Source organism: Zea mays, chromosome 3 (assembly GCF_902167145.1).
Source record: "Zea mays cultivar B73 chromosome 3, Zm-B73-REFERENCE-NAM-5.0, whole genome shotgun sequence".
NCBI classification, from domain to species: Eukaryota; Viridiplantae; Streptophyta; class Magnoliopsida; order Poales; family Poaceae; genus Zea; species Zea mays.
In genome coordinates, this window is record NC_050098.1 from 140,690,854 (window position 1) to 140,712,161 (window position 21,308).

Genomic DNA, 21,308 nt, shown 5'->3' on the forward strand with positions numbered 1-21,308 from the left:
ATATCCAAAGGGGGCGTTGATATTCAACGGCAGTGGAGAAGAAGACTTTTTGTATTGTCTCCCTGACAACAAGGAGATTTCTGTCTGTCGGGAGATGAGCAAGAGCTTCGGGTTCCCAACACTAGAAAATGGGCTCTCGGTGTTATCAAAAGATGAGCTAGCCGACAGCTTGGCGTACAATAGCTTAAAGGTGCAAAAATGAGGTTTTTGTATTATTTGTTGAAATCAAAATTTTTCATTTGTTTAAACTTATTGAAACCAAACTTTTTGCAGGGTCTTATACTTAGCAATGCCCTCAGGGCTCAAAAAGATGCTGAAGACGAAGGGTGCGTTATGGCCCTGAGCAACCTTCGTTCCGAAGTAATTGAACTAAGGAACGAAGGTCTCGAAAAAGATAAAATATTATATTCATTGATAAATAGAATAAAAGAAGACGAAGCTACTTTTAAAGTTCAAGCTGAGGCTCAGAAGCGTGAAATTGAAGATCTTCGAAAACAACTAGTCAGAGCTAAAGAGGAGCGCACACTTGAAGAAACAAAACGAGAAATCAGTTAACAATGGGGAAATCATTTGGAGAGAAATGTTGAAGAGCTTCGTGCATCTAAGAAAAGATGCTATGAAAAATCTATGGAATGTGTTAAGACAATAAAAACCAGCTTCGCCAGCGTTGGCGCATTCTCAAGTGAGGAGAACTTCGTAAGGGGTGACCCCAAAGGTCCAATTGGATGGATCAGCCACGAAGCTGAAGCTTTTGAAGAAATTTTATGTAGTCGAGGAGACATATGCGCCTTTTCGGGTGCCAGGGGGATTGCTACCATTTTGGAGAGGAAAGGCTGTGACCACGTGAGATTCTTGGCACAATCCGAAGCCGCCTTATCCTCCGAAGATATAAAAGACCCCTCGGCCGAAGCGAGCCTGGTCGGTGGAAAATTTTTCACCGACATCTGGGACAATGATGGCCGGGAAATGGCCCAAGAAATTACACGAAAAAGCGAAAAAGGCATTCATGACGCTAGAAAAGTAGCAGAGGCCGCTGAGAAAAGTGCAGAGCCCGAAGTGCAAATAGGTATTGACTAGTGGTTTTTGACTCTGTTGTAATTTTTTGATTTCGAACTTGTTCACGGTTTGTAATAGTAATATAGCCGTATATTCTCCCCCAGAACCTGCCGAGCCATCTATGGACCCCCACACGAAGGGGGACGATGAAATTAAGAAAATGGCCGAATGCATCATGGATAAAGTTGTTGATAAGCTACTAAACGAAGTTGCAGAAATAGTTTTAAGGGAAGATTAGCTGTTATTGTAAAAAGATTTAGAATATAACATTTGTTGAGAAGCATGTGTAATATTTTGTAACTTTGAATGTAATATATTAGCTGTTTACAGTTTTATTCTTTACGATGCATGAAACTTCATATACATACCGTTTTTGAGCCTTCGGCGAAAAAACACCTTCCCTTCTTTTCATGCTTTGTAAATAATATCCGCGTTCTCATAAAATCAGTAACCAATCATCGTAAAATCAATAATCAATAAATCTTTTCATTTCAGAATTTGACGAAGGTATAATTCCTCGATAGTTTTTTTTGTGCCCTGACACTGTTTCTTCGAAACAATCTTCGAATATCAATACTGAGACCCCCTTCTTGCGTTGTTGATGTAATATGATGTATGATGTTATGCTGTGCAAATGATGTAATGATGTGATGTTGTGCAAAATGATATTTGCCGAAGATCGACGTTTTTTCACTACAAGCCTCCCTTAGGAGCTTCTTCGCCTTTTACTTCAGCGGAATCAGCGTTTATTTTTCGCTGTAAGCCTCCCTTAGGAGCTTCTTCGCCTTTTACTTTCAGCGGAATCAGCGTTTATTTTTCGCTGTAAGCCTCCCTTAGGAGCTTCTTCGCCTTTTACTTTGAGCGGAATCAACGTTTATTTTTCGCTTTAAGCTCTGCATTCCCTTTGGAACGACTTTTGAGCAGAAAACTTACACTGCGCTCCCTTAGGAACGACTTTTTGCTGCTTCGAAGAAATTACGCTGCGTTCCTTAGAACAAATTTTTTGATAATTCGAAGGTCCTCTTTGCTACCATAAATTCTTATGCTTCGGCAACTTAAGCCTATGGAGAAGATATATTTTCATTATAGTAAAAAGCGAAACTGTTACAAGAGATTAAAAACAACAAAAAGCACTTAAGCCTCCCATAATTGTTCCTTATTAAAAAGAAAATAATACTGAATGCGAAAAACTGCTGTCGGGGTAGGATATTTGTCAGTAAATATGCTTCGACTCTGGCACGGTGCTATTGACTGTGTGAGCTTCGGACTCTTCTCTGAAGTCCCATTGAAGGTGAGTGTGCTGACTCCCTTCTGGCTGCTGGCCTCGTTGCGTTGGTGGTGGAGGTGGAGGCTGTTGCCAAGATGCTTGAGGTTGGCTTGCCGAAGCGACAGAAGCTGCAAGGTGGTTGCCTACATATTCTGGAATGTAAGGCGAATGGTACGAAGCAGTATGCATGACTTGCTTCGGCTGACCCTGTTGTGCTGCAGCTTCTGCTATCTCCTTTTGCTTCTGGATGGTAACATGGCACATCCTGGTGGTATGGCCCTTGTCCTCACCACAGAATAGACAATAAATTTTCTTTGGCTGATCCCCAAATCTTCCTCCGAAGCCCCTGGCGCCTCTGCCCCTTGGAGCTGGCGGCTGAAAAAAGCTTTGCTGCTGCCCCGAAGCTGGCGAGGGGTAGTGTGGCCTTTGCTGTTGACTCCCTCTATCATCACTCTGAGTAGAGTTGTGAATTGACCTGACGTGCCTCGGATGGAATCTTCCTCCGAAGCCTCTGGTCATTTCAGAGAACCTGTATGCTTCCTCCCTTCTTTGGCGGAAATCATTGTCAGCTCGAATATACTCGTCCATCTTCTGGAGCAGCTTCTCCAAAGTTTGAGGAGGATTCCTAGCAAAGTATTGAGCTGAAGGTCCCGGCCGAAGCCCCTTAATCATGGCCTCAATGACAATTTCATTGGGCACTGTTGGTGCCTGTGCCCTCAGACGCAGGAACCTTCGGACATACGCCTGAAGGTATTCTTCGTGGTCCTGGGTGCACTGGAATAAAGCTTGAGCGGTAACCGGCTTCGTTTGAAACCCTTGGAAGCTGGTTATCAGCATGTCCTTCAGCTTTTTCCATGAGGTGATTGTTCCTGGCCGAAGAGAGGAGTACCAGGTTTGTGCAACACTCTTGACAGCCATGACCAAAGACTTTGCCATGACTGCAGTATTGCCACCATATGAAGATATGGTTGCTTCATAACTCATCAAGAATTGCTTCGGGTTTGAATGACCATCGTACATGGGGAGCTGGGATGGCTTGTAAGAATGGGGCCAAGGTGTAGCCTACAGTTCTGTTGAGAGAGGAGAAGTATCATCAAAAGCAAAATTTCCATGATGGAAATCTTCATACCAGTCGTCTTCGTTGTAGAAGCCCTCCTGATGAAGCTCTCTGTGCGGAGGCCTTCGGTTCTGGTCATCTTGAGCAAGATGACGAACTTCTTCAGAGGCTTCGTCTATCTGTCTTTGCAGGTCAGCTAGATGAGCCATTTTTTCCTTCTTCTGTTGGACCTGTTGATGGAGCATCTCCAAGTTTTGGATTTCTTGATCCAAGTCGTCCTCCGGAGGCGTTGGGCTGGTGGCCTTTCTCTTCTGGCTTCGGGCCTCCCTAAGAGAAAGGACATCCTGATTGGGGTCCAGCGGCTGCAGAGTGGCAACCCCTGTTGCTGAAGCTTTCTTCGGCGGCATGACGAAGGTGATGCTTGCCGAAGGTGTTCAAAACTCAAAAAATGGAAGTGAGTTCACCGGAGGTGGGCGCCAATGTTGGGAACTTGTTCTCGAATGCTAAGAGTTAAGAACAAGGCAACATAACAAGTGTTAAATATTATAGTCCTTTGTCCTTCAATACATTATGTCCTTTCGGATATAATGAATTTCGGACAAAGGTTGTGAAGGAAAAAACCTTCGTAAGCATCATAAATGATAAGAAAGAATTTACATATCAAATATGAAGAATAATATAAACATTATTATTAACTTATTTTTATTTGCATTACCATATCAAAAATAACAAATTATAAATGTACCTTCTGTTTGAAGGAAAGCAAAGGTACAAGTGTGATGCAAAAAGCGAATGCCAAGTCAGCGTGAACAGTACGGGAGTACTGTTCATCTATTTATAGGCAAGGGACGCAGCCCATGTAGAATTACATTAATGCCCTTTACATTTATCAATAACTCTATAGTAATTCTTCGAGGTCTAATTTGCCTTTTCATCTTTAAGTCGGTTCCCCTTCTCTGCTATCATGCCGAAGCTTTTCTGCGCATAGCTTCGTGATTATCTTATCCTTCGTCATAATCGCCTTTCGTCTCGCTCAGGCTTCGTCCTGACCATACTCTTGTATACTTATAACCCGATTCCGAAGATACCTGTTCACATATTTCACTTGGAAAACATTGTTAAATCATGTTTTTGAGGACCTTCGGAAGCCGAAGGCCCCCAACAGGGTCCGTTTGGTTCCATTAGTCATATGACTAAAGTTTAGTCCAGTGACTAAACTTTAGTTTCTATCCTGTTTGGTTGTAGGGACTAAACATATTCTAAATACATTAAACACAACACATAAAGACTAAAATACCTCTTTTCTTGTTTCACGCCAGTTTTCTAGACAAGGACAATTGGAGTAAATATTGCCCTTTAGTCCCTTTTTAGCACCTATGCGAGGGACTAGAGACTTGTCAGCGTTTCGACCTCGGGGGGTCCCTGGACCGACGAGTAAATTGTCGCCGCGTGCCCCAGCCCAGATGGGTCGGCGCGAGACGGAGCGCGAAGGGGGAGAAAGCCGGAGGGAGACAGGCATAAAGGGGGAAACCCACGGCCTTCGTGTTTGTCCCGCGCCCAGGTCGGGTGCGCTTGCAGTAGGGGGTTACAAGCGTCCACGCGGGAGGGAGCGAGAGGCTTACGCGAGCGCCGTCCCGTCCTTCCCCGCGCGGCCAACCCTCTGTAAGAGCGCCCTGGACCTTCCTTTTATAGGCGTAAGGAGGGGGTCCAGGTGTACAATTGGGAGATGTAGCAGTGTGCTAACGTGTCTAGCAGAGAGGAGCTAGTGCCCTAAGTACATGCCTTCGTGGCAGCCGGAGAGGTTTTGGCACCCTGTTCGTGTGATGTCGTGGCCGTCAGAGGAGCGCTGGAGCCTGGCGGAAGGACAGCTGTCGGGGCTGTCGAGTCCTTGCTGACGTCTCCTTACTTCTGTAAGGGGGCTGAGAGCCGCCGTCGTCATGGAGCATGCGGGGCGCCATCATTACTTGTTTACCGGGGCGAGCCAGATGGGACGCCGGTCTTGTTCCTCGTAGCCTGAGTTGGCTTGGGGTAGGGTAATGATGGCGCCTCCTGTGACGTGGTCGGTCCGAGCCCTGGGTTGGGCGAGGTGAAGGCTCCTCCGAGGTCGAGGTCGAGTCTGTCTTCCGAGGTCGAGGTCGAGTCCGAGCCCCTGGGTCAGGCGAGGCGGAGACCATCGGCTGAGGCCAAGGTCAAGTCCGAGCCCTAGGTCGGGCGAGGCGGAGTTCGTCGTCTTCCGGGGCCGAGCCTGAGTCCGAGCCCTGGGTCGGGCGAGGCGGAGTTCGTAGTCTTCCGGGGCCGAGCTCGAGTCCGAGCCCTGGGTCGGGCGAGGCGGAGTTTCCTATGGCGCCCGAGGCCGGACTTGGCTGCTGTCAGCCTCACTCTGTCGAGTGGCACAGCAGTCGGAGTGGCGCAGGCGACGCTGTCCTCTTGTCAGGCCGGTCAGTGGAGCGGCGAAGTGATTGTGGTCACTTCGGCTCAGTCGACTGAAAGGCGCGCGTCAGGATAAGGTGTCAGGCCACCTTTGCATTAAATGCTCCCGCGATACGGTTGGTCGTTGTGGTGATTTGGCCAAGGTTGCTTCTTGGCGAAGACTGGGCCTCGGGCGAGCCGAAGGTGTGTCCGTTGCTTGAGGGGGTCCTCGAGCGAGACGTAACTCCTCCGGGGTCGGCTGCCCTTGCCCGAGGCTGGGCTCAGGCGAGGCGAGATCGTGTCCCTTGAGTGGACCGAGCCTTGACTTAATCGCACCCATCAGGCCTTTGCAGCTTTGTGCTGATGGGGGTTACCAGCTGAGATTAGGAGTCTTGAGGGTACCCCTAATTATGGTCTCCGACAGTAGCCCCCGAGCCTCGAAGGAAGTGTTAATACTCGCTTGGAGGCTTTTGTCGCACTTTTTTGCAAGGAGACCGGCCTTTCTCGGTTGCGTTTTGTTCCGGTGGGTGCGCGTGAGCGCACCCGCCGGGTGTAGCCCCTGAGGCCTCGGAGGAGTGGTTTGACTCCTTCGAGGTCTTAATGCGTTTCGTGATGCTTCGGCCGGTCTGGTTGTTCCCTCATGCGAGCTGGCCGTAGCCCGGGTGCACGGTCGGGTCCCAAGTTCTCGGGCTGGCATGTTGACGCTATCAACGGTTTGGCCGGAGCCGGGTTTGCGAGAGCAGCCCCCAAGCCTCCGCATAGGGTGAGAGGACGGTCAAGGACAGACTCGACTTTTTACATACGCCCCTGCGTCGCCTTTCCGCAAGGAGGAGGGGGGGGGGAAGCGCCATGTTGCCCTTGGAGGGCGCCGAACATGGTGTCTCCAGTGAGCTGCTGACGGGTAATCTGAGTGGACACCCGTGCCCCATTTGTTAGGGGTCGGCTAGAGGCCCGGAGGCGCGCTCCAAAAGTACCTGCGGGTGATCTGCCGGACCCGGTCCCCTTTTGACGGGGTCCGAGGGCTCGATGCCTCCCTGTGATGGGATTCTGTTACAAGATCGTTCCCGCTGGTCTCGGAAATGTCCTAGGGTACCTCGGGAGCATAGCCCGAGCCTTGGTTATGTATCGAACGTACCCAGGGTCATCCCTCGCTCTGCGTCTGAGGCGGCTGTGAACCCTTCGAGGGCCAGCCTACGAACCCCTGATCAGTAGTGGGCGCGGAGCCCGAGTGGCCTGAGGCGGCCGTTGAACCCTTCCGAGGGGCCGGCCTTCGAACCTCTGATCAGTAGTGGGCGTGGAGCCCGAGCGCTCTGAGGCGGCTGTCGAACCCCTCCGAGGGGCCAGCCTTTGAACCTCTGATCAGTAGGGGGGCTCGGGGCCCGTTTCCTTCGCGAAGAAGGATCCCTTTCGGGGTATCCCCTTTCCCGGTCCCTGTTGTAAGAGAGAGAAAGAGGAAGAGGAAAAGGATACGAAATTGAATAACGTGGCGCACCTTTTTGACGCGGTCATTATGACGGAGGTGAAGCATCGCCCGCTTCTCCTGCCAAAGGTGCCGCCTGTCCCGCCGCGGAGTTAATGCGACGGGACGAGTGGTTCGCAGGGCAGCCGTTGCGCGTGCGCGAGCCGTTCGAGGAACGGAACACGGGCGCACCGTCTTCACGCCGTGGGAGAGGGTTCTCTCGCTGTCCCAGGAGGGGACGTGAGCTTGGCTAACGACGTGACCGCTGCTTCCGCCCGCCTGCCACCGCCATTACTACCGGCCCATTTTTGGCCGTATCGACCGTCGCGCCTTCTCCCGCAGCTGACTGACCCGTGACCGATGCGCCTGGCTGGCACCGTTGGGTCATACGCAGGGTTGCCTCGAGTCGCGGTACTGGTTCCGCAGTCGAGGAGGCACGGTAGTGGCGCGAGTGGCGGTGCAGTTGCTTGCACGTAGCAACCGGCGCGCCGGTTGCATGACGTGTGGGCCTGGGCCCCCATGCTGGATGCGTTGGAGTCGAAAGGGCGCACTTACTTGGTGCGGTTGCACGCCGCCTGCATGGCGGTCCGCCCTTTCACCCGCTGGTCTGGGCGAAAGTGGAGGAATGCTTGTAACCGCTGGGCAGTTGCGCGCACCGCGCGCGGCGGTTTGGCTTCTTTTGCCCTGGGCCAGCTTGCATGACGCGTGGGCCCCAGCCCCCGTGTCGTAAGTGGAGGACCTTGGAGCGTGTTGGAGAAGACTCAGCCCGTGACGGTTGAGGACGCAAGTGGGGAGAGGTGCCTTTAAAAGGACGGTGACCCCTTGAAAGGCAACCATGTCTTTGCGGTCCCTTCATGCATCGTGTCTTTCCACCTTCTGAGCCCCCGGATGGGGGACACTCGCAGTTCTTCCTCCTTGTCGTTGGAGGAACGCAACTTCGCGGAAGTTGGTACCTTTCAGCCATCGTTCGGCTTTAAGGATTTTCATCAGGCAGCCCGGCCGCATCCCCTCGCCGGTGGTCACCCAAGACGGTGACCACCAGCTCCTGGGTGGGGAGAAGCAAGCCGGGCTGCGATCTTGGTCCCGCCCTCAGCTTCAAGGATCTTCATCATCCTTGCCAGGGCAGAGAGCGGGGTGAGCCGGGGCTCTACCTCCCGCGCGGGTCGGCTGGCCACCTCTTCTTCCAGCTTCTGGTGGCAGAAACCATCCTCCAGCTCTGTGGAGGAGGCGTCCTCCAGCCATACCGGGGAAGGCGAACTGTTGCTGCCCAGCTAGGATGCAACATTCCGTCCTCCTCCTCGCTTTCGTGGCGAGGACGGGAGCGAGGATCTGCCGGTGCGCTTTGGAGCGGCCCGCGCTCGCCGGTGCGGCGTTGGTGGAGAGGCGGACACCGCCGTCGGTGCTGGCGTGGTGGCAGCCGGAGGAGGCTTCCCCGCCGTCGAGGCCGTCAGCGCCGCCTACGGACCGACCTCCGGCTCTTTGGCTTTAATGTCTGGTTCGTGTCCCTTGAGTGGGGACGCGAACAAGAGCCTCCCGGTGGCTGTGTCCGTCCTGGGACCATGGCTGCTGCTGCAGAGGTCGCTGGCGAGTCGCCCGGAGCTTGTCGCCCCGCAGGCTCCCCGGTGTGGAGGTTGTTCATACCCGCGGGGACGGAACCGGGGTTCTGTTTGTAATGGCACCTTGAGTGCCGGTGTCTTGTTCATTGCGGCTGTCGGGGCCTGAACATGTATGTATTTTGGGCACGGAGCCGTGTTTTTCCACATTTCGAGCACTAGGACTTGCCTGTCGGCTGACTGAACCGCTCAACCAAGTGTGAGTTGCCTCGTGCGAAGGTGACGAGTGAGGTATCCGTATCCCGGAGGCGTAGGAGTCCCTCGGCTCGGTCGGCCTTGCCGCCCGAGGCTTCTCTTAATCAGTTAAAGGAAATTCTCGGCTACTCTTCGATGAGCCGAAGCCGGAGGCAGCGGTGTCAGCACGGACAGAGGCGGAGTTGGCTCAAAAAGAAGACTTCGTCGGCCGGAGCCTGGTCGGGCTGTCCACTGGCGGGACCGACGCCGGAGTCGAGTTGTCGAGGCCACGAGCCGGGCTGATGTCCTCGGGGGACAGCTGGCTGAGGCTTCGAGATGGCCGGCCGAGCCGTCTGCTCTGGCCGGATTCCTGGAGAAGACCCTGGCGGCGATGGCCCGGGCGTGGTGCTGATGTCGTCCTTCAGAGTGGGGATCCTCCGACCGCGTTGCCGTCCGAGGCTCGGTCGGACTTTGCCGAAGGTGTAGTTGATGCCGAGGGTGCTGCTGCTCCCCCTCCGTCAAGGTCCGAGCCTGCAGGATCGGTTTACCTTGTAGTGTGTGTATGTTTTCTGCGGCCGCCGAGGCCCAAACACACTGTCGTCGTGTTGTAAAGCTGCATTTCTTTTCCTCTTGTTTCGAGTGTCTGGACTTATCCGTCGGTAACAGAATTGTTTGTCCGAGCGAGAGTTACTTTTCACGGAAGGTGATGAGTGAGGTATCCGTATCCCGGAGGCGTAGGAGTCCCTCGGCTCGGTCGGCCTTGCCGCTTACGTGTACTCTTACTCGTCCGTAGGATTCTGCTATCGATATAGTCGAGAAGGCCCGAAAAAAATCGTTTCGGCAGAAGAGTTTTCGAGCGTGAAGACTTGTTCGGTCCGCGGAGTCACCTATCCGAACGTGAGTTACTTATCGCAGAAGGTGATGAGTGAGGTATCCGTATCCCGGAGGCGTAGGAGTCCCTCGGCTCGGTCAGCCTTGGCTGCTTACGTGTACTCCGTCGTTTTCAGGATCCCACTTTCGAAGTAGCCGTAAAGCACGAAAGACGTTCTGGCAGAAAAGATCTTTTCCGAGGAAAAAAATTTGACGCAGAGGGGGTTCCCCCCTTCTAGCCCCCGAGGGAGGGTCGGGCTTTGCCGAGGCAAGGCTGACCCTTCCTTGATGGTTAGACTTTGTGTGTGAACAAAGTGTACGAACAACTTGAAAGCATCTTAAGGGTAGAAGCGACATAGCTGTCGGATGTTCCAAGCGTTGCTGTAGACCTCGCCTTGACTGTTGGCCAGCTTGTACGTCCCGGGCTTCAGAACCTTGGCGATGACGAACGACCCCTCCTAGGGAGGCGTGAGCTTGTGCCGCCCTCGGGCATCTTGTCGCAGCCGAAGCACCAAGTCGCCCACTTGGAGGTCTCGGGACCGAACCCCTCGGGCGTGGTAGCGTCGCAGGGACTGCTGGTACCACGCCGAGTGTAGTAAGGCCATGTCCCGAGCCTCTTCTAGCTGGTCCAGTGAGTCTTTTCGGTTGGCTCGATTGCTTTGGTCGTCGTAGGCCCTCGTCCTCGGGGAACCGTATTCTAAGTCTGTGGGCAAGATGGCCTCGGCCCCATAGACTAGAAAGAACGGTGTGAAGCCCGTGGCTCGGCTCGGCATTGTCCTCAGACTCCAGACCACCGAGGGGAGCTCCTTCATCCATCGCCTGCCGAACTTATTGAGGTCGTTGTAGATCCGAGGCTTGAGCCCTTGCAGAATCATGTCGTTGGCACGCTCTACTTGTCCATTCGTCATGGGGTGAGCCACGGCGGCCCAGTCCACCCGGATGTGGTGATCTTCGCAGAAGTCCAGGAACTTTCTGCTGGTGAACTGGGTGCTGTTGTCGGTGATGATGGAGTTCGGGACCCCAAAGCGATGGATGATGTTGGTGAAGAACGCCACCGCCTGTTCGGACCTGATGCTGTTTAGGGGTCGGACCTCGATCCACTTGGAGAATTTGTCGATGGCGACCAGCAGGTGCGTGTAGCCCCCGGGTGCCTTCTGCAAGGGGCCGACGAGGTCCAGACCCCACACAGCAAACGATCAGGTGATGTGTATGGTCTGCAGGGCCTGAGCGGGAAAGTGTGTCTGCCTTGCGTAGAATTGACACCCCTGGCAGGTGCGGACAATTCTAGTGGCGCTGGCCACCGCGGTCGGCCAGTAGAAGCCTTGTCGGAAGGCGTTTCCAACAAGGGCTCGAGGCGCTGCGTGATGACCGCAAGCCCCCGAGTGTATTTCTTGTAAGAGCTCCTGGCCTTCGGCGATGGATATGCATCGCTGGAGGACGCCTGAGGGGCTGCGGTGGTAGAGCTCCTTTCCGTCTCCCAGCAAGACGAACGACTTGGCGCGCCGCGCCAACCGCCGAGCTTCGGCTTGCTCGAGGGGTAGCTCTCCTTGGTGGAGATATTGCAGGTACGGGGTCTGCCAGTTTCGATTAGGCGTGACCCCGCTCCGCTCCTCCTCGACGCGCAGTGCCTCACCTTCGGGGGCCGAGGGTGCCTCGTGCTGAGCCGAGGGTGCCTCGGGCTAAGCCGAGGGTGCCTCGGACTGGGCCGAGGGTGCCTCGGGCTCGGGCGTGTCGTTGGTCTTGACGGAGGGTTGATGCAGGTCTCGGGAGAAGACGTCCAGGGGAACCGTTGTTCGCCCCGAGGCTATCTTAGCCAGCTCGTCTGCAGTCTCGTTGTAGCGTCGGGCAATGTGGTTGAGCCCGAGCCCGTATAACTTGTCCTCCAGGCGCTGAACCTCATCGCAGTAGGCTTCCATCTTCGGGTCGCGGCAGTGAGAGTTCTTCATGACTTGGTCGATGACGAGCTGTGAGTCACCGCGAGCGTCGAGGCGTCGGACCCCTAGCTCGATGGCGATGCGCAACCCGTTGACCAGAGCCTCGTACTCGGCCACATTGTTGGACGCCGGGAAGTGGAGGCGTAGCACGTAGCGTAGGTGCTTCCCGAGGGGCGAGATGAAGAGCAGGCCCTCGCCTACTCCTGTCTTCATCAGCGACCCGTCGAAAAACATGGTCCAGAGTTCCGGTTGGATCGGAGCTGTTGGGAGCTGGGTGTCGACCCATTCAGCCACAAAGTCCGCCAAGACCTAGGACTTGATGGCCTTTCGAGGGGCGAACGAGATCGTCTCGCCCATGATTTCCACCGCCCACTTTGCAATCCTACCCGAGGCCTCTCGACACTGGATGATTTCCCCCAGGGGAAGGATGACACCACAGTCACCAGATGAGACTCGAAGTAGTGTCGCAACTTCCGCCGCGTCAGGATCACCGCGTACAACAGCTTCTGAATTTGTGGGTAGCGGATCTTGGTCTCGGACAGTACCTCACTGATGAAGTAGACTGGCCTCTGGACGGGCAATGCATGCCCCTCTTCTCGTCTCTCAACCACGATCGCGGTGCTAACCACCTGAGTGGTAGCGGCGACGTAGATCAAGAGGGCTTCTCCGGCGGCGGGAGGCACCAAGATGGGCGCGTTCGTGAGGAGCGCCTTCAGGTTCCCGAGGGCTTCCTCGGCCTCAGGGGTCCAAGTGAAGCACTCGACCTTCCTTAAGAGGCGGTACAGAGGCAGGCCTCTTTCGCCGAGGCGCGAGATGAAATGGCTCAGAGCCGCAAGGCATCCCATGACCCTCTGTACGCCTTTCAAGTCCTTGATGGGCCCCATGTTGGTGATGGCCGCGATTTTCTCCGGGTTGGCCTCGATACCCCACTCGGAGCCGATGAATCCCAAGAGCATGCCTCGGGGGACCCCAAAGACACACTTCTCAGGATTGAGTTTTACACCTTTCGCCGTGAGACATCGGAATGTCACTTCAAGGTCAGAAAGGAGGTCGGAGGCTTTCCTCGTCTTGACTACGATGTCATCGACGTAGGCCTCGACCGTTCGACCAACGTGTTCGTCGAACACGTGGTTCATGCACCGTTGGTACGTCGCACCCGCATTACTCAAACCAAACGACATGGTAACATAGCAGTACATGTCGAAAGGTGTGATGAAAGAAGTCGCGAGCTGGTCGGACTCTTTCATCCTAATTTGGTGATACCCTGAGTAGGCATCGAGGAAAGACAAGGTTTCGCACCCAGCAGTGGAGTCCACGATTTGATCGATGCGAGGCAGAGGGTAGGGAACTTTTGGACATGCTTTGTTTAGACCAGTGTAGTCTACACACATCTACCATTTCCCTCCTTTCTTTCTCACAAGCACAGGGTTGGCAAGCCATTCGTGATGGAATACCTCTTTGATGAACCCTGCCGCCATTAGCTTGTGGATCTCCTCGCCTATGGTTCTGCGCTTTTCCTCGTCGAATCGACGCAGAGGCTGCTTCACGAGTCGGGCCCCAGCTCGGATATCCAGCGAGTGCTCGGCGACATCCTTCGGTATGCCAGGCATGTCCGAGGGACTCCATGCGAAAACGTCAGCGTTTGCGCGGAGAAAGTCGACGAGCACTGCTTCCTATTTGGGGTCGAGCTCGGAGCCGATCCGGATCTGCTTAGAGGCGTCGTTGCTGGGGTCGAGAGGGACGGACTTAACCGTCTCCGCTGGCTCGAAGTTGCCGGCGTGACGCTTCACGTCTGGCGCCTCTTTAGAAAGGCTCTCCAGGTCGGCGATGAGGGCCTCGGATTCGGCGAGGGCCTCGGCGTACTCCACGCACTCCACGTCGCATTCGTACGCGTGTCGGTACGTGGGGCCGACGGTGATGACCCCGTTGGGGCCCGACATCTTGAGCTTGAGGTAGGCGTAGTTGGGGACTGCCATGAACTTGGCGTAGCATGGCCTCCTCAGCACTGCGTGGTAGGTTCCTCGAAACCCGACCACCTCAAACATGAGGGTCTCCCTTCGGAAGTTGGAGGGTGTCCCAAAGCAGACGGGTAGATCGAGTTGTCCGAGGGGCTGGACGCGTTTCCCGGGGATGATCCCGTGAAAAGGCGCAGCGCCTGCTCGGACCGAGGACATATCGATCCGCAGGAGCCCGAGGGTCTCAGCGTAGATGATATTGAGGCTGCTGCCTCCGTCCATGAGGACCTTGGTGAGCCTGACGTTGCCGACAACGGGCTCGACAACGAGCGGGTACTTCCCTGGGCTCGGCACGCGGTCGGGGTGGTCGCCCCAGTCGAAGGTGATGGGCTTATCGGACCAGTCTAGGTAGACTGGCGCCGCCACCTTTACCGAGCAGACCTCCCGACGCTCTTGCTTGCGGTGCCGAGCCGAGGCGTTCGCCACTTGCCCACCGTAGATCATGAAGCAGTCGTGGACCTCGGGGAACTCTCCTGCCTTGTGATCCTCCTTCTTATCGTCGTCGTGGGCCCTGCCACCCTCCGCAGGTGGCCCGACCTTGTGAAAGTGGCGCCGAAGCATGGCGCATTCCTCAAGGGTGTGCTTGATGGGCCCCTGATGATAGGGGCACGGCTCCTTGAGCATTTTGTCGAAGAGGTTGGCACCTCCGGTAGGTTTCCGAGGGTTCTTGTACTCAGCGGCGGCGACAAGGTCCGCGTCGGCGGTGTCGCGTTTCGCTTGCGACTTCTTCTTGCCTTTCTTCTTGGTGCCGTGCTGAGTGGACGCCTCGGGGACATCTTCCGGCTGGCGCTCCTGGGGCTGCTTATCTTTCTGGAAGATGGCCTCAACCGCCTCCTGGCTAGAGGCGAACTTGGTGGCGATGTCCATCAGCTCGCTCGCCCTAGTGGGGGTCTTGCGACCCAGCTTGCTCACCAAGTCGCGGCAGGTGGTGCCGGCGAGGAACGCGCCGATGACATCCGAGTCGGTGACATTGGGCAGCTCGGTGTGCTGCTTCGAGAATCGCCGGATGTAGTTCCGGAGAGACTCTCCCGGCTGCTGGCGGTAGCTTCGGAGATCCCAGGAGTTTCCAGGGCGCACGTACGTGCCCTGGAAGTTGCCGGCGAAGGCTTGAACCAGGTCGTCCCAGTTGGAGATCTGCCCCGGAGGCAGGTGCTCCAGCCAGGCTCGAGCGGTGTCGGAGAGGAACAGGGGGAGGTTGCGGATGATGAGATTGTCATCGTCCGTTACACCCAGGTGGCAGGCCAGCCGGTAGTCCGCGAGCCACAGTTCCGGCCTTGTCTCCCCCGAGTACTTTGTGATGGTAGTCGGGGTTCGGAACCGGGTCAGAAACGGCGCCCGTCGTATGGCCCGGCTGAAAGCCTGCGGACCGGGTGGTTCGGGCGAGGGACTCCGATCCTCCCCGCTGGCGTAGCATCCCCCACGGGTGGTAGCCTCGGCGCACCTTCTCGTCGAGGTGGGCTCGAGTGTTGCGGTGATGGTGCTCGTTGCCGAGGCGACCCGGGGCCGCAGGCGCTGTGTTGCGCGTGCACTCGGTGTGGACCGAGGCTTCCCGCATGAATCGGGAAGTCGCGACGCGATGTTCCGAGGGGTACCCCTGCCTTCGGGAGGCAGAGCTTTCGGCCCGTCGGACCGCGGCATCCTCCAGGAGATTCTTGAGCTCTACCTGGATACGCCGCCCCTCGGTGGTTGATAGCTCCGGCATCGCGCGGAGAAGTATTGCCGCTACAGCCAGGTTCTGGCCGACCCCACTGGAAGCCGGTGGCGGCCTTGCCCTGACATCGTCGGTGATGCGGTGCTGGATGCCCTGGGGTAGATGACGCGCTTCTCCGGCCGGAGGTTGGCCCGCCCATTCCTGCCCGATGTCCCGGCGGAACAGCTCAAGCGTTCCTGCTCCCTCGTCGAGCCTGGCCTGCATCTCGCGGATTTGCTCGAGCTGTGAGTCATGACCCCCCGCCGGGACAGGGATCACAGCTAGCTCCCGAAGGATGTCAACGCGAGGCGCAGGCCTAGGGGGATCACCGTTTTCCGGTATACCAAGATGGTTGCCTTCGCCGGGACCCCCTAGATCGACGTGGAAACATTCACGACTTGGGCCGCAGTCCTCGTCGCCGAAGCTGCGGCTACCGTCGGAACAATCGGAGAGGCAGTAGTCGCATGCGGTCATGAAGTCCCGCATGGCACTGTGGTTACCAAGTCCGGAGAAATCCCAACAAAAGTCGGACTCGTCATCTCCCTCGGAACCCGAGGGCCCGTAGGTCGAGACGGTTGTCAGCCGTTCCCAGGGTGACCGCATATGATACCCCAGAGGGTTTGGACTTGCCTCTATGAAAGCGTCCACCAAAGCGAAGTTGCTTGGTGGGTCGAGGCTGAATCCAAAAGGCACGAGATGGGAGTCGGTCGGTACCTCTTGGTCGACGGGCGGTGACGAAGTCACGTCAGGGATAGACTGCACCGTCGTCTCAGGTACAGGGGTGACGCCCAGCAAGTCCCTTGCGAGCATGCTGGTGCCGTTCGTCTGCTTGGAGTTGGCGTGTTGCGGGGAAACAACGCTCGTCTTCGTCTCAGACGCGAGGTCGATGCCCGGCGTGTCCCCCGTTGGGGCGCCGGCGCCGTCGACTCGCTCGACAGCCGACGAGGTGCCGCCTCCTGCTTGGCCTTGGTTCCCCCGCCTCCTCCTCCGTCGGCGGAGGAGGCGACGGGATAAACCCGAATGTTGTTCTTCCGCCACGTGGGGAAGACGTCGTCGACTCCGCCGCCGGCGGGCGGGTTGTCGGCCGCCATTGTCGCCGTCGTGCGGCGGGGGAAGGAGTATCATGTTGTAGCTGCCGTCGAGGGACATGAACTCTAGACTCCCGAAACGGAGCACCGTCCCGGGCTGGAATGGTTGCTGGAGACTGCCCATCTGGAGCTTGACGGGAAGCTGTTCGTCAACATGCAGCAGGCCCCTACCTGGCGCGTCAACTGTCGGCGTTTCGACCCCGGGGGGTCCCTGGACCGACGAGTAAATTGTCGCCGCGTGCTCCAGCTCAGATGGGTCGACGCGAGACGGAGCGCGAAGGGGGGAGAAAGCCGGAGGGAGACAGGCGTAAAGGGGGAAACCCACGGCCTTCGTGTTTGTCCCGCGCCCAGGTCGGGTGCGCTTGCAGTAGGGGGTTACAAGCGTCCACGCGGGAGGGAGCAAGAGGCTTACGCGAGCGCCGTCCCGTCCTTCCCCGCGCGGCCAACCCTCTATAAGAGCGCCCTGAACCTTCCTTTTATAGGTGTAAGGAGGGGGTCCAGATGTACAATTGGGAGATGTAGTAGTGTGCTAACGTGTCTAGCAGAGAGGAGCTAGTGCCCTAAGTACATGTCGTCGTGGCAGCCGGAGAGGTTTTGGCACCCTGTTCGTGTGATGTCGTGGCCGTCGGAGGAGCGTTGGAGCCTGGCGGAAGGACAACTGTCGGGGCTGTCGAGTCCTTGTTGACGTCTCCTTGCTTTCGTAAGGGGGCTGAGAGCCGCCGTCGTCATGGAGCATGCGGGGCGCCATCATTACTTGTTTACCGGGGCGAGCCAGATGGGACGCCAGTCTTGTTCTCCGTAGCCTAAGTTGGCTTAGGGTAGGGTAATGATGGCGCCTCCTATGACGTGGTCGGTCCAAGCCCTGGGTTGGGCGAGGTGGAGGCTCCTCCGAGGTCGAGGTCGAGTCTGTCTTCCGAGGCCAAGGTCGAGTCCGAGCCCCTGGGTCGGGCGAGGCGGAGACCGTCGGTTGAGGCCAAGGTCGAGTCCGAGCCCTAGGTCGGGCGAGGCGGAGTTCGTCGTCTTCCGGGGCCGAGCCCGAGTCCGAGCCCTGGGTCGGGCGAGGCGGAGTTCGTCGTCTTCCGGGGCCGAGCCCGAGTCCGAGCCCTGGGTCGGGCGAGGCGGAGTTTCCTATGGCGCCCGAGGCCGGACTTGGCTGCTGTCAGCCTCACTCTATCGAGTGGCATAGTAGTCGGACTGGCGCAGGCGACGCTGTCCTCTTGTCAGGCCGGTCAGTGGAGCGGCGAAGTGACTGTGGTCACTTCGGCTCAGTCGACTGAAAGGTGCGCGTTAGGATAAGGTGTCAGGCCACTTTTGCATTAAATGCTCCCGCGATACGGTCGGTCGTTGTGGTGATTTGGCCAAGGTTGCTTCTTGGCGAAGACTGGACCTCGGGCGAGCCGAAGGTGTGTCCGTTGCTTGAGGGGGTCCTCGGGCGAGACGTAACTCCTCCGGGGTCGGCTGCCCTTGCCCGAGGCTGGGCTCGGGCGAGGCGAGATCGTGTCCCTTGAGTGGACCGAGCCTTGACTTAATCGCACCCATCATGCCTTTGCAGCTTTGTGCTGATGGGGGTTACCAGCTGAGATTAGGAGTCTTGAGGGTACCCCTAATTATGGTCCCCGACAAGACTAAAGCCAATTAGTCCATACTTTAGTCTTTTCGTTTGACAAAATAGGGACTAAACGGGACTAAAAACCACAGACTAAAGATTAGTCCCTCTAACCAAACGGCGCCTTAGGGGGTGTTCGGTTTCTAGAGACTAACTTTTAGTCCATCTATTTTATTTCATTTTAGTCTCTAAATTACCAAATACGGAAACTAAAACTGTATTGACAATTTAGGGACTACAATAGAATAAAATGGAAGGACTAAAACAGAATAAAATGGAGTGACTAAAAATTGGTCCTTATAAACCAAACACCCCTTTAGCTAAATCAGTTTTTCTTGTTTTAACTGATTTGTTTCTAAATTGGGTTTTGGAACTAGAAACTTGCCAAATGCGTTTTGGAGTTGTTTTCTATTTGAATAAATCTTCATTGACAAGGCCCATTCAATCCAAGGAGGAAAACAATACGAGAATATACTAAAAATAGATTATAATAGCAAAAACTACAAATCTTTGATGCTTAAAAAAGGTGAGAGATGCTTCAATTGAGATCCTTATCTATAAGAAAACATTACAAATGGAAAATGTGTGATATGTTATGAATAGCTTTGTGTAAGAAAGTCTATTTTTTATGTTGTAATTTTCTTATATATAGATCTTTTACTCATTTCTTGTAGAATAAAAATTATTAAGTTACTATAGGCGTCATATACTGTAATAGAACATGGGACTAATAGAACGACTCTTACTTTCTTAAAAGAGTTTCTTACAAGAGTGAAATAAAACTAAAGAGGAAAAAATAAAATTTGATAAAGATATTGATGCAAAATTATAAATTAGAGAAAAGAGCTGATACTACAATTTTGACTACTCAAAAAATTGGCAGTATCCCTGGAGTTCACTCTCCAATAATACTAGTGAAAGAGAAAATGCAAAGACTACCACTAAAACAACCTAAGCGAGATTAAAAATTATGTCTCCTATTTCTATGAAAAGATTATACTATTAATCAATAATCACAATGGAATCAAGGGTACAGAGTTAAAAAGCCATTATGCCCTAGGACTGGGGATGAACCCATAAAAGAAATTTATTCCTAACAAAATTTTATATGATTTTAGGTAGAACCGGAGACTATGATACATTGATCTTTCCATAAAAAGGGCTAAAGACATGTGAATAGAGAGATTTTTTTCTTTCTTTTTATTTACCTTTTTTATAAACAAAGAACGTAAGAACCTAATATAAAATTAGGATAAACAAATATTTATTAGATATCTAACTTATTTATGTATTTTTACTTTTGATGTAAACCCTACTACTGTCTCCCTTTTGTCTTTCTATGGAAGAGCAAGGTCTTATCCACAAACCAAAAATTGATTTTTGATTAGCTTATTCAATCTAATTCTCGATAGAATTAGCATCATTTACTTTAGTGCATGTAGGTAGCATAATATGTAATAAGATATACGATAAATAAAATATATGATAATTAGGAAGTCTTTCTATTTCTTTGTAAAGTCCCCTTTTCAATTTTAGATTGGAAAAGACTACTCCTTAGAAACCTTTGGCTATGAAAATTTCACCCCCTTTCTGCACATGAGAGGATTACAATCGATCAAAAATATATATACTAACTGTTTATTATTTTCTCACTCTATCTTGCTATCGGTCATGTCAGTAAGAAAAATGGATGCTATGAACCATTAAGTTTGGATTTTGATGTTTGATGAACAACATGATAATTTAGACTAATGTTGTTTGCTATTATATAAGGTATAGTTCAACTGGATATAATGTGCACCTAGATTTAAGTAAATTGATGGTCCGAATGATCAACACCTGAAGTAAGATTTTAAAAGCCTTGTTAAAGACTTGCAAGACATGTTAAGAGTCTAAGACACTAAGAAATAGTAGCCTAGACCTAAACACACAAACAAAAGTGAAGCCACCAAAATTGAGGCAAAGAGATGCATCGATTAGAATTGTCTCATGACTTTGGATCTACTCAAATTCACATGACTTTAGCTCTAAGATATAGAGCTTTTCATTAGCTTTCAAAAAGACTAAGATAATAAAAACTAGAGTTCAAAGTAAAAAGTCATGTCCAAAATACGAAAGTGTGTTGGGTTGTAAAAAAACACCAAACGTGTCTGGTGCTTCTATTAGGTGCATATATGCAATACACATAGGAAATAACATTGACTTTCATTAAACCGCTAGATGTATCTAGTGCTCCTACTCAATGCTGGTGTCTGGTGCTCATAGAAAAACATCGCAACGATCAAATTTTAATGCTCAAACTATCAGAAATCTGGTGTTATCATCAAATATATCTAGTGCATACACATACTGCTATAGCTTTTGGCAACGACTAGTTTTGAACTTGGGCCTTTACATACCATTCTAACTGTCATTTGAAGGGTGTGTGAGCTGATGGCATACAAAAAGGGTTGGTGCGCTTATGTTCCTACTTTAGGTTTAGGCTTAGTGTTAAGTGAGGTTTATACACCTCTTACCACTTGGTGCTTTCACGTACCATTATTGTATTTAGAGGGGCTTATAGTTTTGGGATAATACACCAATCAAGTTTGTGGTGTGGCCACAACCGTGTATAGAAGAAAACAAGGCCTACGACAGTTTGGATGAAAGCTCAGTGGTAGAGGTCATTTTAGAGACCCACTTGCATGTGAGGAATGTCTAGGGGATATCCATAGAGTTACTCGATCAAGAGCTTGGCCCTTGCGAGTACATCCTTATTAGGGGTTCCAACGAGGATTAGGGAGGTGGATGCGCTCAAGGTGCTTGCTAAAATGTCACAACCAATCAATCCCTTGAGTAATCACTTATTTCTACCTTTTTCTACATTTAACCTGCTCAGGCCCTTGTGATATGTTTCCTTTTGCTTCCAATTATCTGATTATCAAATCTTGCTAGGCATCAAAGCCATGATGATCTTTCTCACATCTTTATGCTTTGCTTCTAATATGGTATTCTTATCTCTAGTATACATGCTTATATATTCCTCCTACTTTGTTGTGTAATGTGTCAGCCATTGAAGCGTGTGATTACC